This window comes from Manis pentadactyla, chromosome 1 (genome assembly GCF_030020395.1).
Source record: "Manis pentadactyla isolate mManPen7 chromosome 1, mManPen7.hap1, whole genome shotgun sequence".
NCBI lineage: Eukaryota > Metazoa > Chordata > Mammalia > Pholidota > Manidae > Manis > Manis pentadactyla.
Window position 1 is genome coordinate 124,891,985 of NC_080019.1, and position 19,452 is coordinate 124,911,436.

Consider the following 19,452-nt stretch of genomic DNA (forward strand, 5'->3'; position numbering starts at 1 on the left):
TAATAAAAAAGCGGATAGCTTTGAGAGCAAGGAGGAAAACTGTTAAGTTGCCATGTAACATCACAGAAATAAAATGAAAGTAATTCTGATTTCTTTGAATCCCTTTAAATTTTGAGTGTATACATAGGTTATTCCAATTAAATGCTATAAGGTAGGAATTATTCATTCTGTTCAACAGATGAAGACACAGAGGTTTGCAAAGGTTAAGTGTCTCATCCAAAGTCACAGAGCTAGTGTGACATAATCAGAATCTCATGCCAAGTCTAACTGACTCCAAAACTTAACGGCTTATCTCCACCACACCTACTAACTTGAAATGGTATTTTAAAATATAGGGGAATGGACTAGGATTAAAGATGGCAGTGTAAGAGGTGAGACAGAGACCTCCTCCTAAAAACACATATAATACAAAAATATAATTAATACACCTAATCCTGAAAGAGCAACAGGAAAGAAGGCTGCACCAGACTGCATACACCTGAAGAAAAGTACAGACCTCAAAGAACAGGGTAAGGTACCAAAGCCATGATTCAGCAAGACCCAAGCTCTTCACCCACCCCAGGTCACTGGCGGGAGGAAGAGAAACAGGGTGGGGAGTAAGTGGAGACCTGGGACTGCTGACCTAACCCTGGAGATCTGCTCTGGGAGCACGAACCTACATTGCATGGTGCTCTGGTGATTAGTGAGGTTGGAAAGCTAAAACAGGCGGAATACCTGGAGAGGCTGAGATTCTAGCTAATTGTGGAAAACAGGGATCCATATGTGGCTGCTCTGGGACAAAGAAAGGCTGGCAGTCTAAGAGACTTCCTAACAGCAAGAGGGCTGCTAAAGGGGCAAGGATTACACAGAGCTTACTATTCAGGAGAAAGGACAGGTGGACAAAATTGTCTGGGCGCATTCAGCCCAACAGGTTGGGAACTTTCAGTAACTACAGGTGGTCCATCCCCCGGGCTGGATACACTGCTCCAAGGCTCCCCACTGTGATACACAGTCTGCTGTGACTTCCACCCTGCCAGCCGGCACCTGGCTTGCAAACTGGCGGCCCCGGCCCCTGTGTCAGGCCAGCCAGAGGGAAGCCCCACCTATGGCAACTACAAACACAAAGCATAGAGGCTTACGCCTATGTGTTCGGCCTACTGGTTCTGGCAGTGGAGACAGGCATAACAGCCAGGAAGCAGGAAACAGCTCTATCCTCCCCTCAGGCAACAGCACACTCCCCTGCGACCCTCACATCACTCAAGGGACCAAGCAGCTCCAAAAAGTAGAGCTTCTGGGCGCTAGAGAGCACCAAAAAAAAAAAAGAAATGTCAAAGGAAACTGGTTTAAACAAACATCCCTCAAACACCTGAAAGAGGATCAAATGAAATTGACCTTGTCAATCTTCCTGAAAGAGATTTCAAAATAAAAATCATAAACATGCTCAAAGAGGAACAGAAAAATATTGAAGAACTCAGGAATGAATTCCAGCAGGAATTCCAATCATTATGGAATACAAAGGACGGTTTTTTAAAGCAGATTAGATACAGTGGAGGAAACAATAAATGAAATAGAAATTAGAGAAGGGTAATAAAAAGAAGCTGAGGCACAGACAGAAAAAAGGATCTCTAGGAATGAAAGAATATTAAGAGAACTGTGTGACAAATCCAAACAGAACAATATTCACATTATAAGGGTACTAGAAGAAGAAGAAAAGAGAGAAAAAGGGATAGAAAGTGTCTTTGAGGAGGTCATTGTTGAAAACTTCCCCAATCTGGGGAAGGAGATAGGCTCTCAGGCCATGGAGGTACACAGATCTCCCAACACAAGGGACCCCAGGAAGACAACACCAACACATATAATAATTAAAATAGCAAAGATCAAGTATAAAGACAGACTATTAAAAGCAGCCAAAGAGAGATAAAAGATCACATACAAAGGAAAACCATCAGGCTATCATCAGACTTCTCAGCAGAAACCTTACAGGCCAGAAGAGAATGGCATGATATATTTAATGCAATGAAACAGAAGGGCCTTGAACCAAGGATACTGCACCCAGCACGATTATCATTTAAATATGAAGGAGGGATTAAACAATTCCCAGACAAGCAAAAATTGAGGGAATTTGCCTCCCACAGACCACCTCTACAGGCAATTTTAGAGGGACTGCTCTACATGGGAACACTACTCCTAAAAAGAGCACAGAAAAAAACACTCAACATATGAAGAACGGAGGAGGAATAAGAAGGGAGAGAAATAATCATCAGACTGTGCTCATAATAGCTCAATAAATGAGTTAAGTTACACAGTAAGGTAGTAAAGAAGCTAAGCTTGAACCTTTGGTAACCATGAATCTGAAGCCTGCAATGGCAATAAGTACATATCTTTCAATAATCACCGTAAATATAAATGGACTGAATACACCAATCAAAAGACACAGAGTAATAGAATGGATAAAAAACAAGATCAATCTATACGTTGCTTACAAGAGACTCACATCAAATCCAAAGACACGCACAGATTAAAAGTCAAGGGATGGAAAAACATATTTCAAGCAAACAACAGTGAGAAGAAAGCAGGGGTTGCAGTACTAATATCAGACAAAATAGACTTCAAAACAAAGAAAGTAACAAGAGATAAAGAAGGACACTACATAATGATAAAGGGCTCAGTCCAACAAGAGGATATAACCATTCTAAATATATATGCACCCAACACAGGAGCACCAGCATATGTGAAACAAATACTAACAGAACTAAAGGGGGATATAGACTGCAATGCATTCATTCTAGGAGACTTCAACACACCACTCACCCCAAAGGATAGATACACCGGGTAGAAAATAAGTAAGGACACAGAGGCACTGAACAACACACTAGAACAGATGGACCTAATAGACATCTACAGAACTCTACAACCAAAAGCAACAGGATACACATTCTTCTCAAGTGCACATGCAACATTCTCCAGAATAGACCACATACTAGGCCACAAAAAGAGCCTCAGTACATTCAAAAACATTGAAATCCTACCAACCAACTTTTCAGACCACAAAGGCATAAAACTAGAAATAAATTGTACAAAGAAAGCAAAAAGGCTCACAAACACATGGAGGCTTAACAACATGCTCCTAAATAATCAATGGATCAATGACCAAATTAAAATGGAGATCCAGCGATATATGGAAACAAATGACAACAACAACACTAAGCCCCAACTTCTGTGGGACGCAGCAAAAGCAGTCTTAAGAGGAAAGTATATAGCAATCCAGGCATATTTAAAGAAGGAAGAACAATCCCAAATGAATAGTCTAATGTCACAATTATCGAAATTGGAAAAAGAAGAACAAATAAGGTTTAAGGCCAGCAGAAGGAGGAACATAATAAAGATCAGAGAAGAAATAAATAAAATTGAGAAGAATAAAACAACAGAAAAAAATCAATGAAACCAAGAGCTGGTTCCTCGAGAAAATAAACAAAATAGATAAGCATCTAGCCAGAATTATTAAGAGAAAAAGAGAGTCAACACACATCAACAGAATCAGAAATGAGAAAGGAAAAATCACGATGGACCCCACAGAAATACAAAGAATTATTAGAGACTACTATGAAAACCTATATGCTAACAAGCTGGAAAACCTAGGAGAAATGGACAACTTCCTAGAAAAATACAACCTTCCCAGAATGACCCAGAAAGAAATAGAAAATTTAAACAAACCAATTACCAGCAACAAAATTGAATCAGTAATCAAAAAAACTACCCAAGAACAAAATCCCCAGGTCAGATGGATTTACTTCGAAATTTTATCAGACATACAAAGAAGACATAATACCCATTCTCTTAAAGTTTTCCAAAAAACAGAAGAGGAGGGAATACTCCCAAACTCATTCTATGAAGCTAACATCACCCTAATACCAAAACCAGGCAAAGACCCCACCAAAAGAGAAAACTACAGACCAATATTCCTGATGAACGTAGATGCAAAAATACTCAACAAAATATTAGCAAACTGAATGAAAAATACATCAAAAGGATCATACACCATGACCAAGTGGGATTCATCCCAGGGATGCTAGGATGGTACAACATTCGAAAATCCATCAACATCATCCACCACATCAACAAAAAGAAGGACAAAACCCACATGATCATCTCTATAGATGCTGAAAAAGCATTGGACAAAATTCAACATCCATTCATGATAAAAACTCTCAACAAAATGGGCGCAGAGGGCAAGTACCTCAACGTAATAAAGGCAATATATGATAAACACACAACTAACATCATACTGAACAGCGAGAGGCTGAAAGCTTTTCCTCTGAGATCGGGAACAAGATAGGGATGCCCACTCTCCCCACTGTTATTCAACATAGTACTGGAGGTCCTAGCCACGGCAATTAGACAAAACAAAGAAATACAAGGAATCCAGATTGGTAAAGAAGTCAAACTGTCACTATTTGCACATGACATGATATTGTACATAAAAAACCCTAAAGGCTCCACTACAAAACTACTAGAACTAGTATCGGAATTCAGCAAAGTTGCAGGATACAAAATTAACAAACAGAAATCTGTGGCTTTCCTATATACCAAAAATTAACTAATAGAAAGAGAAATCAGGAAAACAATTCCATTCACAATAGCATCAAAAAGAAAAAATACCTAGGAATAAACCTAACCAAGGAAGTGAAAGACCTATACCCTGAAAACTATAAGACAGTTTTAAGATAAATTAAAGAGAACACTAACAAATGGAATCTCATCCCATGCTCTTGGCTAGGAAGAATTAATATCGTCAAAATGGCCATCCTGCCCAAAGCAATATACAGATTTGATGCGATCCCTATCAAATTACTAACAGCATTCTTCAATGAACTGGAACAAATAGTTAAAAAATTCATATGGAACCACCAAAGTCCTCGAATAGCCAAAGCAATCCTGAGAAGGAAGAATAAAGTGGGGGGGATCTTGCTCCCCAACTTCAAGCTCTACTACAAAGCCACAGTAATCAATACAATTTGGTACTGGCACAAGAACAGAGCCACAGACCAGTGGAACAGAATAGAGACTCCAGACATTAACCCAAACATATATGGTCAATTAATATATGAAAAAGGAGCCATGGACATGCAATGGGGAAAAGACAGTCTCTTCAACAGATGGTGCTGGCAAAACTGGACAGCTACATGTAAGAGAAATAATTAAACTGGATCACTGTTGAACCCCATACCCAAAAGCAAATTCGAAATGGATCAAAGACCTGAATGTAAGACATGAAACCATAAAACTCTTAGAAAAAAACATAGGCAAAAATCTCATGGACATAAACATGAGTGACTTCTTCATGAACATATCTCCCCAGGCAAGGGAAACAAAAGCAAAAATGAACAAGTGGGACTATATCAAATGAAAAAGCTTCGGTACAGCAAAGGACACCATCAATAGAACAAAAAGGTATCATATAGTATTGAAGAATATATTCATAATATTCATAAATGACAGATCCGATAAAGGGTTGACATCCAAAATATATAAAGAGCTCACACACCGCAACGAATAAAAAGCAAATAATCCAATCAAAAAATGGGCACAGGAGCTGAATAGACAGTTCTCTAAAGAAGAAATTCAGATGGCCAACAGACACATGAAAAGATACTCCACATCACTTGTCATCAGAGAAATGCAAATTAAAACCACAGTGAGATATCACCTCACACCAGTAAGGATCGCCATCATCGAAAGACAAACAACAACAAATGTTGGCGAAGTTGTGGAGAAAGGGGAACCCTCCTACACTGCTGGTGGGAATGTAAATTAGTGCAACCATTGTGGAAAGCATTATGGAGGTTCCTCAAAATGCTCAAAATAGAAATACCATTTGACACAGGAATTCCACTCCTAAGAATTTACCCTAAGAATGCAGCACTCCAGTTTGAAAAAGACAGATGCACCCCTATGTTTATCACTGCACTATTTACAATAGCCAAGATATGGAAGCAACCTAAATATCCATCAGTAGATGAATGGATAAAGAAGATGTATATATACACAATGGAATATTATTCAGCCATAAGAAAAAAATAGATCCTACCATTTGCAACAACATGGATGGAGCTAGAGGGTATTATGTTCAGTGAAATAAGCCAGGCAGAGAAAGACAAGTACCAAATGATTTCACTCATATGTGGAGTATAAGAACAAAGGAAAACTGAAGGAGCAGAACAGCAGCAGAATCACAGAACCCACGAATGGACTAACAGTTACCAAAGGGAAAGAGACTGGGAAGGATGGGTGGGAAGGGAGGGATAAGGGCGGGGAAAAAGAACGGGGGCATTACGATCAGCATGTATAGTGTGGGGAGGGCACGGGGAGGGCTGTGCAACACAGAGAAGGTAAGTAGTGATTTTACAGCATCTTACTATTTTGATGGACAGTGACTGTGAACGGGGATGTGGGGGGGACTTGGTGAAGGGGGGAGCCTAGTAAACATAATGTCCTTCATTTAATTGTAGATCAATGATACAAAAAAAAAAAAAAAGAACAAATGAGACCCACAGTCAGTAGGAGGAGGGATGTAATAAAGATCAGAGCATAAATAAATAAAATCAAGAAGAATAAAACAATAGAAAGATCAATGAAAGATCAAATCAACAAAACAGATAAACCCCTAGCCAGACTTTTCAAGCAAAGAAGGGAGTCTGTACACATAAACTGAATCAGAAATGAGAAAGGAAAAATTACTACAGACATCATAGAAATATAAATATTAGGGAATACAATGAAAAATTATATGCTAACAAACTGGATAACCTAGAAGAAATGGAGAAATTTTTTAAAAAGACAACTTTCCAAAGCTGACCCAGAAAGAAACAGAAAATCTGAACAGACGAATTACCAGTAACGAAATTGAATTGTTAATCAAAAAACTACCTAAGAACAAAACCCTTGGCCAGATGGTTTCACTGCTGAATTTTTATCAAACATTTAGTGAAGACGTAATACCAATCCTCCTTAAAGTTTTCCAAAATGTAGGAGCAGAGGGAATACTTCCAAACTCATTCTACAAGGCCAGCATCACTCTAATACCAAACCAGGCCAAGACAGCACAAAAAAAGTAAATTACAGTCCAATATCCCTGATGAACATAGATACAAAAATATTCAACAAAATATTAGCAAACTGAATTCAAAAATACATCAAGAGGGATCGGAGGGGCAGAAGATGGCGGCGTGAGTAGAGCAGCGGAAATCTCCTCCCAAAACCACATATATCTATGAAAATATAACAAAGACAATCCTTCCTAGAATAAAGACCAGAGGACACGGGACAATATCCAGACCACATCCACACCTGAGAGAACCCAGCGCCTCACGAAGGGGGAGAGGAGGGCCACAAACCAACAAGAAGGGAAGTTCTTCCAGCCGTCACTCGTCCCAGTTCTGCAGACTATTCCTATCACCATGAAAAGGCAAAGCTACAGGCAGACAAAGATCACAGAGACAACACCAGAGAAGGAGACAGACCTAACCAGTCTTCCTGAAAAAGAATTCAAAATAAGAATCATAAACATGCTGAAAGAGATGCAGAGAAATACGCAAGAGAAATGGGATGAAGTCCGGAAGGAGATCACAGATGCCAGAAAGGAGATCGCAGAAATGAAACAAACTCTGGAAGGGTTTATAAGCAGAATGGATAGAATGCAAGAGGCCATTGATGGAATTGAAATCAGAGAACAGGAACACATAGAAGCTGACATAGAGAGAGACAAAAGGATCTCCAGGAATGAAACAATATTAAGAGAACTGTGTGACCAATCCAAAAGGAACAATATCCGTATTATAGGGGTCCCAGACGAAGAAGAGAGAGGAAAAGAGATGGAAAGTATCTTAGAAGAAATAATTGCTGAAAACTTCCCCACACTGGGGGAGGAAATAATCACACAGACCACGGAAATACACAGAACCCCCAACAGAAAGGATCCAAGGAGGACAACACCAAGACACATAATAATTAAAATGGCAAAGATCAAGGACAAGGAAAGAGTTTTAAAGGCAGCTAGAGAGAAAAAGGTCACCTATAAAGGAAAACCCATCAGGCTAACATCAGATTTCTCAACAGAAACCCTACAGGCCAGAAGAGAATGGCATGATATATTTAATACAATGAAACAGAAGGGCCTTGAACCAAGGATACTGTATCCAGCACGACTATCATTCAAATATGATGGTGGGATTAAACAATTCCCAGACAAACAAAAGCTGAGGGAATTCGCTTTCCACAAACCACCTCTACAGAACATCTTACAGGGACTGCTCTAGATGGGAGCACTCCTAGAAAGAGCACAGCACAAAACACCCAACATATGAAGAATCGAGGAGGAGGAACAAGAAGGGAGAGAAGAAAAGAATCTCCAGACAGTGTATATAACAGGTCAATAAGTGAGCTAAGTTAGGCAGTAAGATACTAAAGAGGCTAACCTTGAACCTTTGGTAACCATGAATCTAAAGCCTGCAATGGCAATAAGTACATATCTTTCAATAGTCACCCTAAATGTTAATGGGTTGAATGCACCAATCAAAAGACACAGAGTAACAGAATGGATAAAAAAGCAAGACCCATCTATATGCTGCTTACAAGAAACTCACCTCAAACCCAAAGACATGTACAGACTAAAAGTCAAGGGATGGAAAAACATATTTCAAGCAAACAACAGTGAGAAGAAAGCAGGGGTTGCAGTACTAATATCAGACAAAATAGACTTCAAAACAAAGAAAGTAACAAGAGATAAAGAAGGACACTACATAATGATAAAGGGCTCAGTCAAACAAGAGGATATAACCATTCTAAATATATATGCACCCAACACAGGAGGACCAGCATATGTGAAACAAATACTAACAGAACTAAAGGGGGATATAGACTGCAATGCATTCATTCTAGGAGACATCAACACACCACTCACCCCAAAGGATAGATCCACTGGGCAGAAAATAAGTAAGGACACAGAGGCACTGAAAAACACACTAGAACAGATGGACCTAACAGACATCTACAGAACTCTACAACCAAAAGCAACAGGATACACATTCTTTTCAAGTGCACATGCAACATTCTCCAGAATAGATCACATACTAGGACACAAAAAGAGCCTCAGTACATTCAAAAACATTGAAATCCTACCAACCAACTTTTCAGACCACAAAGGCATAAAACTAGAAATAAACTGTACAAAGAAAGCAAAGAGGCTCACAAACACATGGAGGCTAAACAACACGCTCCTAAATAATCAATGGATCAATGACCAAATCAAAATGGAGATCCAGCGATATATGGAAACAAATGACAACAACAACACTAAGCCCCAACTTCTGTGGGACACAGCAAAAGCAGTCTTAAGAGGAAAGTATATAGCAATCCAAGCATATTTAAAAAAGGAAGAGCAATCCCAAATGAATGGTCTAATGTCACAATTATCGAAATTGGAAAAAGAAGAACAGATGAGGCCTAAGGTCAGCAGAAGGAGGGACATAATAAAGATCAGAGAAGAAATAAATAAAATTGAGAAGAATAAAACAATAGCAAAAATCAATGAAACCAAGAGCTGGTTCCTCGAGAAAATAAACAAAATAGATAAGCCTCTAGCCAGACTTATCAAGAAGAAAAGAGAGTCAACACAAATCAACAGTATCAGAAACGAGAAAGGAAAAATCACGACGGACCCCACGGAAATGCAAAGAATTATTGGAGAATACTATGAAAACCTATATGCTAACAAGCTGGGAAACCTAGGAGAAATGGACAACTTCCTAGAAAAATACAACCTTCCAAGATTGACCCAGAAAGAAACAGAAAATCTAAACAGACCAATTACCAGCAATGAAATTGAAGTGGTAATAAAAAAACTACCAAAGAACAAAACCCCCGGGCCAGATGGATTTACCTCGGAATTTTATCAGACATACAGGGAAGACATAATACCCATTCTCCTTAAAGTTTTCCAAAAAATAGAGGAGGAGGGGATACTCCCAAACTCATTCTATGAAGCTAACATCACCCTAATACCAAAACCAGGCAAAGACCCCACCAAAAAAGAAAACTACAGACCAATATCCCTGATGAACGTAGATGCAAAAATACTCAACAAAATATTAGCAAACCGAATTCAAAAATACATCAAAAGGATCATACACCATGACCAAGTGGGATTCATCCCAGGGATGCAAGGATGGTACAACATTCGAAAGTCCATCAACATCATCCACCACATCAACAAAAAGAAAGATAAAAACCACATGATCATCTCCATAGATGCTGAAAAAGCATTTGACAAAGTTCAACATCCATTCATGTTAAAAACTCTCAGCAAAATGGGAATAGAGGGCAAGTACCTCAACATAATAAAGGCCATCTATGATAAACCCACAGCCAACATTATATTGAACAGCGAGAAGCTGAAAGCATTTCCTCTGAGATCGGGAACTAGACAGGAATGCCCACTCTCTCCACTGTTATTTAACATAGTACTGGAGGTCCTAGCCACGGCAATCAGACAAAATAAAGAAATACAAGGAATCCAGATTGGTAAAGAAGAAGTTAAACTGTCACTATTTGCAGATGACATGGTACTGTACATAAAAAACCCTAAAGACTCCACCCCAAAACTACTAGAACTGATATCGGAATACAGCAAAGTTGCAGGATACAAAATCAACACAAGGAATCTGTGGCTTTCCTGTACACTAACAATGAACCAACAGAAAGAGAAATCAGGAAAACAACTCCATTCACAATTGCACCAAAAAAAATAAAATACCTAGGAATAAACCTAACCAAAGAAGTGAAAGACTTATACTCTGAAAACTACAAGTCACTCTTAAGAGAAATTAAAGGGGACACTAACAGATGGAAACTCATCCCATGCTCGTGGCTAGGAAGAATTAATATCGTCAAAATGGCCATCCTGCCCAAAGCAATATACAGATTTGATGCAATCCCTATGAAACTACCAGCAACATTCTTCAATGAACTGGAACAAATAATTCAAAAATTCATATGGAAACACCAAAGACCCCGAATAGCCAAAGCAATCCTGAGAAAGAAGAATAAAGTAGGGGGGATCTCACTCCCCAACTTCAAGCTCTACTATAAAGCCATAGTAATCAAGACAATTTGGTACTGGCACAAGAACAGAGCCACAGACCAATGGAACAGACTAGAGAATCCAGACATTAACCCAGACATATATGCTCAATTAATATTTGATAAAGGAGCCATGGACATACAATGGCGAAATGACAGTCTCTTTAACAGGTGGTGCTGGCAAAACTGGACAGCTACATGTAGGAGAATGAAACTGGACCATTGTCTAACCCCATATACAAAAGTAAACTCAAAATGGATAAAAGACCTGAATGTAAGCCATGAAACCATTAAACTCTTGGAAGAAAACATAGGCACAAACCTCTTAGACATAAACATGAGTGACCTCTTCTTGAACATATCTCCCCGGGCAAGGAAAACAACAGCAAAAATGAACAAGTGGGACTATATTAAGCTGAAAAGCTTCTGTACAGCAAAAGACACCATCAATAGAACAAAAAGGATCCCTACAGTATGGGAGAATATATTTGAAAATGACACATCCGATAAAGGCTTGACATCCAGAATATATGAAGAGCTCACACGCCTCAACAAACACAAAACAAATAACCCAATTAAAAAATGGGCAGAGGAACTGAACAGACAGTTCTCCAAAAAAGAAATACAGATGGCCAACAGACACATGAAAAGATGCTCCACATCGCTAATTATCAGAGAAATGCAAATTAAAACTACAATGAGGTATCACCTCACACCAGTAAGGATGGCTGCCATCCAAAAGACAAACAACAACAAATGTTGGCGAGGCTGTGGAGAAAGGGGAACCCTCATACACTGCTGGTGGGAATGTAAGTTAGTTCAACCATTGTGGAAAGCAGTATGGAGGTACATCAAAATGCTCAAAACAGACTTACCATTTGACCCAGGAATTGCACTCCTAGGAATTTACCCTAAAAACACAGCAATCAAGTTTGAGAAAGACAGATGCACCCCTATGTTTATTGCAGCACTATTTACAATAGCCAAGAATTGGAAGCAACCTAAATGTCCATCGATAGATGAATGGATAAAGAAGATGTGGTACATATACACAATGGAATACTACTCAGCCATAAGAAAAGGGCAAATCCAACCATTTGCAGCAACATGGATGGAGCTGGAGGGTATTATGCTCAGTGAAACAAGCCAAGCGGAGAAAGAGAAATACCAAATGATTTCACTTATCTGTGGAATATAAGAACAAAGGAAAAACTGAAGGAACAAAACAGCAGCAGAATCACAGAACTCAAGAATGGACTAACAGGTACCAAAGGGAAAGGGACTGGGGAGGATGGGTGGGTAGGGAGGGATAAGGGGGGGAGAAGAAGGGGGGTATTAAGATTAACATGCATGGGGGGGTAGGAGAAAAGGGAGGGCTGTACAACACAGAGAAGGCAAGTAGTGATTCTACAACATTTTGCTATGCTGATGGACAGTGACTGTAAAGGGGTTTATAGGGGAGACCTGGTATAGGGGAGAGCCTAGTAAACATAATATTCGTCATGTAAGTGTAGATTAGTGATACCAAAAAAAAAAAAAAAAAAAAGGGGCAGTTCCTGTGTGGTAACCTCCAATGAGTTCTACACAAGGGTATAAAGGGCATATCAAAGTGTAGGCAAAGGGTCTGTTTGCGTTTATACAGAAGATCAAAGCCTAATTGGGCTACCCCGAAAATGAAATAAGATACGATATGAAAGAGAACTTCCAACATCAGTACTCTCTGGAAGACTCATGCCAGAAGATGATCATCAAAAAACCCCAACAAAGATCCACGCACTGCTACAGCTGTAGATGCACTCATCCCACCAGTTCCTGGACTTGCCATGGGAATGAGGAAGGAGATATCTAAGCTGGCCTGTGCATACAGTAAAACAACAAGTTTGACTGGATCTATACTGTTGGAACTCAACCAAGAATTAGGAGAAGTGCAAATTGTAGCGCTCCAAAATCTTACAACTACAGACTATTTACTGTTAAAAGAACATAAGGGATGTGAACATTCCCCAGGAATGGGTTGTTTTAATTTGTCTGAATTCTCTCAGACTGTTCAAGTTCAGTTGGACAATATCCACCATATCATAGATAAGTTTTCACAAATGCCTAAGGTGCCTAACTGGTTTTCTTGGTTTCACTGGAGATGGCTGGTAATTACAGGTATGCTTTGGTTATGTAACTATACTCCTATTATGTTAATGTGTGTGCACAATTTAATTAGTAGTTTAAAACCTATACATGCTGAAGTTACTCTACAAGAAGATATGTCAAAGAAATAATCAATCTTCCCATGTTTTCTTCCGCCTGCTACTTCTATAGCTTTTCTTCTTCCTTCCTAATTACAACCCTTAAATAGAATTCGTGCCTCATATCAAATTTACTGAGTATCATAATTCTTCCAAGTGGTAAAGATACCTCAAGACAAATGCTGGGCATAAAACCCACAGGGCATAAATCTGCAAAGAAGTAAAAAGCTAACCATTTCAAACAATATTGCCTCTCTCTCACTTACCAACTTTACATTTCCCTGTATGGCCCCGGAAGATGACTGGTTAGCCAGAGACGGGTAAGATTCCTCAAGGGAGGAACAACCTAAGACAGGCACAGTCGCAGGGGGGTCATCAGGTGAGAAATTGGGGATCAACAGAGGTGAGGCTTAGAACCTCACCCCCCCTGTTCTGAGAGAAATCTTCTGCATACGTGGATGTTTTATTGCCCTCATCTAGCTTGGATTAACACATAGTCTACAGGCACACACCTGATCATCTACATTTGCTCTCTTACAACACTAAACTCTGTTTTCTACCTTTATCTCGTATCTACCTACCACTTCAGCATTTTATTAAAAATAATAATAATAAAGAGAGAAATGTGGTATCCACATATAAATCAAGTATAAAAACCAAATGAGTATTCATATTTGAACTGATTGTTTATAGTTCATAATGCATGAGCAAAACCGAAAGTTTCTGTGATGACTGCCCTTGTACTGTTCACTGTGTAACTTATTCACTATGTAAGAATTTGTTCTACATGTAAGAACTTGTTTGTTATGCCTCAGAAGATTGGAGACTGACGAAAATTAGGCTTGGGGTGTATTAATGATTGTGCATTGAGCATGGACTCCCCTATACAGAATTTTATTGTCGTTAACAACCATTTGATCAATAAATATGAGAGATGCCCTCACAAAAAAAAAAAAAAAAAAAATACATCAAGAGGATCATACACCATGATCAAGTGGGATTCTTCCCAGGGATGCAAGGATGATATAGTATTAGAAAATCCATCATCATCGTCCACCACATTAACAAAAAGAAAGATAAAAACCACATGATCATCTTTATAGATGCTGAAAAAGCATTTGACAAAATTGAACATCCATTCATGATAATAACTCTCAACAAAATGGGTATAGAGGGCAAGTACCTCAACATAATAAAGGCCATACATGACAAAACCATAGCCAACATCATACTTAACAGTGAGAAGCTGAAAGCCTTTCCTTTAAGATCAGGAACAAGACATGGATGCCCACTCTCTCCACTTTCATTTAACATTGTTCTGGAGGTGCTCGCCAAGGCAATCAGACAAAACAAAGATATAAAAGGCATCCAGATTGGTAAAGTATTTAAACTGTCACTGTTTGCAGATGACATGATATTGTACAGAAAAAACTCTAAAGACTCGATTCCAAATCTAGTAGAACTAATATCTGAATTCAGCAAAGTTGCAGGATACAAAATTAATACACAGAAATCTGTTACATTCCTATACACCAATGATGAACTAGCAGAAAGAGAAATCAGGAAAACAATTCCATTTCAACTACATCAAAAGTAATAAAATATCTAGGAATAAACCTAACCAAGGAAGTAAAAGACCTATACTCTGAAAACTACAAGAAACTCATGAGAGAAATTGAAGACACCAAGGAAAGGAAATACATCCTGTGCTCATGGCTAGGAAGAATCAATATTGTCAAAATGGCCATCCTGTTAAAGCAATCTATACATTGAATGCAATTCCTATAAAATACCAGCAGCATTTTTCAACAAACTAGAGCAAATTATTCTAAAATTCATATGGAACCACAAAAGACCCCGAATAGCCAAAGCAATCCTGAGAAGGATGAATAAAGCTGGGGGGATTATGCTCCCAAACTTCAAGCTCTACTACAAAGCCACAGTTATCAAGACAATTTGGTACTGGTACAAGAACAGAACCATAGACCCATGGAACAGTATAGAGAGCTCAGATATAAACCCAAGCATATATAGTCAATTAATATATGATAAAGGAACCCTGGATATAAAATGGGGAAACAACAGCCTCTTCAACTGGTGCTAGCAAAAGTGGATAGCTACATGCAAGAGAATGAAACTGGATTACTGTCTAATGCCATACACAAAAGTAAACTCAAAATGGATCAAAGACCTGAATGTAGGTCATGAAACCATAAAACTCTTAGAAGAAAACATAGGCAAAAATCTCCTGAATATAAACATGGGCAACCTTTTCCTGGGTGCACCTCTTTGAGCAAGAGAAACAAAAGCAAAAATGAATACAAGGGATTACATCAAACTAAAAAGTTTCTGTACAGCAAAGGACACCATCAACAGAACAAAAAGGCATCCTACAATATGAGAGAATATATTTGTAAATGACTTAACTGACAAGGGATTAACAACCAAAATATATAAAGAACTCACATGCCTCAACAAGCAAAAAAGCAAATAACCCTATTAACAAAATGGGCAGAAGATATGAAAAGACAATTCTCCAAAGAAGAAATTCAGATGGTCAACAGGCACATGAAAAGATGCTCCGCATCACTAATTATTAGGAAAATGCAAATAAAAACCACAATGAGATGTTACTTCACACCAGTTAGGATGGCCAGTTATCAAAAAGACTAAGAACAACAAATGCTGGTGAGGATGCAGAGAATGGGGAAACCTCTTACACTGCTGGTGGGAATGTAAGCTGGTTCAACCATTGTGGAAAGCAATACGGAGGTTCGTCAAAAAACTAAAAATAGAAATACCTTTCAACCCAGGAATTCCACTCTTAGGAATTAACCCAAAGAATATAATTTCTCAGATTCAAAAAGACATATGCACCCCTATATTTATTGCAGCATTATTTACAATAGCCATGATATTGAGGCAACCTAAGTGTCCATCAGTAGATGAATGGATAAAGAAGAGGTGGTACATATACACAATGGAATGCTATTCAGCCATAAGAAAGAAACAAATCCTCACATTTGCAACAGCATGGTTGGAGCTCGAAGATATGCTCAGTGAAATAAGCCAGGTGGAGAAAGAGAAGCACCAAAACAGCAGCAGACTCAGAGACTCCAAGAAGGGACTAGTGGTTACCAAAGGGGAGGGTTATTCAAGGGCGGGTGGGGAGGGAGGGAGAAGGGGATTGAGGGGTATTATGATTGGCACACATGGTGTGGGGAGATCATGGGGAAGACAGTGTAGCACAGAGAAGATAAGTAGTGACTCTGTGGCATCTTACTACATTGATGGACAGTGACTGCAATGGGGCATGGGGGAACTAGATAATATGGGTCAATGTAGTAAGCACATTGTTTTCTCATGTGAAACCTTCATAAGCATGTATATCAATAATACCTTAATAAAAATCATTAAAATAAATAAATAAAATAAATGTATTTGATAGAGTAAAAAAAGTGAATAAGAATAAACACCACAGATTATTGATATAAAAAAATAAAATACAATACAGGGGAATGTAACTCAAAATTTTATTTCTATGAACATGGCTCCCCTAATTAGGGTTAAAGTCTAACAATATGTTATCTTTTCCCCATTCTAAATAAATTAAATGTGGGAAAAAGAAAATCACCTATAATCATATCTGTAATATAATTGCTATTATAGTTTTCTCTGATCTTTATTATGTCCCTCCTTCTGCTGACTTTAGGCCTCATTTGTTCTTCTTTTTCCAATTTTGATAATTGTGACTTTAGACTATTCAATTGGGATTGTTCCTCCTTCTTTAAATATGCCTGGATTGCTATATACTTTCCTCTTAAGACTGCTTTCGCTGCGTCCCACAGAAGTTGGGGCATTGTGTTGTTGTTGTCACTTGTTTCCATATATTGCTTGATTTCTATTTTAATTTGGTCAATGATCCACTGATTATTTAGGAGCATGTTGTTAAGCCTCCATGTGTTTGTGAGCCTTTTTGCTTTCTTTGTACAATTTATTTCTAGTTTTGTACCTTTGTGGTCTGAAAAGTTGGTTGGTAGGATTTCAATCTTTTGGAATTTACTGAGGCTCTTTTTGTGTCCTAGTATGTGATCTATTCTGGAGAATGTTCCATGTGCACTTGAGAAGAAAGTGTATCCTGTTGCTTTTGGATGTAGAGTTCTATAGATGTCTATTAGGTCCATCTGTTCTAGTGTGTTGTTCAGTGCCTCTGTGTCCTTACTCATTTTCTGTCTGGTGGATCTATCCTTTGGAGTGAGTGGTGTGTTGAAGTCTCCTAAAATGAGTACATTGCATTCTATTTCCTCTTTTAATTCTATGAGTATTTGTTTCACATATGCTGGTGCTCCTGTACTGGGTGCATATATATTTATAATGGTTATATCCTCTTGTTGGATTGACCCTTTTATCATTATGTAATGTCCTTCTTTATCTCTTGTTACTTTGTTTTGAAGTCTATTTTGCCTGATACTAGTACTGCAACACCTGCTTTTTTCTCCCTGTTGTTTGCATGGAATATCTTTTTTCATCCCTTGAATTTTAGTCTGTGCATGTCTTTGGGTTTGAGGTGAGTCTCTTGTAAGCAGCATAAGATGGGTATTGCTTTTTTATCCAATCTATTACTCTGTGTCTTTTGATTGGTGCATTCAGTCCATTTACATTTAGGGTGATTATTGAAACATATGTACTTACTGCCATTGCAGGCTTTAGATTCGTGGTTACCAAAGGTTCAAGGTTAATTTCCTAATATCTAAGAGTCTAACTTAACTCATTTAATATGCTTTTACAAACACAATCTAAAGGTTCTTTTTTCTTTTCTCCTCCTTTTCCTCCTCCATTCTTTATATATTTGGTATCATATTCTGCATTCTTTGTCTGTACCTTGATTGACTTCGGGGACAGTTTTTTAAATTTTGCATTTGCTTAGTAATTAGCTGTTCTACTTTCTTTACTGTGGTTTTATTACCTCTGGTGACAGCTATCAAACCTTAGGAACGCTTCCATCTATAGCGGTCCCTCCAAAATAGACTGTAGAGATGGTCTGTGGGAGGTAAATTCTCTCAGCTGTTGCTTACCTGGAAATTGTCTAACCCCTCCTTCAAATTTAAATGATAATCTTGCTGGATAAAGTAATCTTGGTTGCAGGCCTTTCTGCTTCATTGCATTAAATACATCATGCCACTCCTTTCTGGCCTGTAAGGTTTCTGCTGAGAAGTCTGATGTTAGCCTGATGGGGTGTCCTTTGTATGTGATCTTATTTCTCTCCCTGGCTGCTTTTAATAGTCTGTCCTTATCCTTGATCTTTGCCAATTTTATTACTGTATGTGTTGGTGTTGTCTTTCTTGGGTCCCTTGTGTTGGGAGATCTGTGCACCTCCATGGCCTGAGAGAATATCTTCTTCCCCAGATTGGGGAAGTTTTCAGCAACTACCTCCTCCAAGACACTTTGTATCCCTTTCTCTCTCTCTTCTTCTACTGGTATCCCTATAATGTGAATATTGTTCCATTTGGATTGGTCACACAGTTCTCTCAATATTCTTTCATTCTTAGAGATCCTTTTTTCTCTCTGTGCCTCAGCTTCTATTCCTCGTCTCTAGTTTCTATTTCATTCATCATCTCCTCCACCGTATCCAACCTGCTTTTAACACCCTCCATCATGCTCTTCAACAATTGGATCTCCAACCTGAATTCATTTTTCTTGAGTTCTTGGATGTCTTTCCATCCCTCCATCAGCATGTTGATGATTTTTATTTTGAACTCCCTTTCAGGAAGAGTCACAAAGTCCAGGTCATTTAAATCTTTCTTGGGAGTTGTATTAACAATTTCACTCTGGACCAGGTTTCTTTGGCGTTTCATATTTGTATATGGCAGCCTCTAGTGTCCAGAAGCTCTACTCTGGAGCTGCTCAGCCCCTGAAGCAATGTCAAGGGTTGCAGGGGAGCGGTATTGGTGCCTGGGGGGAGCAAAGAGCTGTTTCCTGCTTCCCAGCTGCTATGCCTGTCTCCACTGCCTGAACCAGTGGGCCAAGCACACAGGTATAAGCTTTTGTCCTAGAGCAGCCGGATATGGATCCCTGCTTTCCACAAGCAGCTGGAATC

General features: G+C 38.7%; 1 protein-coding gene across 2 annotated transcripts in view; it reads right to left on the reverse strand.

Moving 5' to 3' along the window:
* Positions 1-19,452, reverse strand: part of PAK2 (p21 (RAC1) activated kinase 2) — a 126,738-nt gene that overhangs the window by 20,667 nt on the left and 86,619 nt on the right. The window lies entirely within an intron of this gene.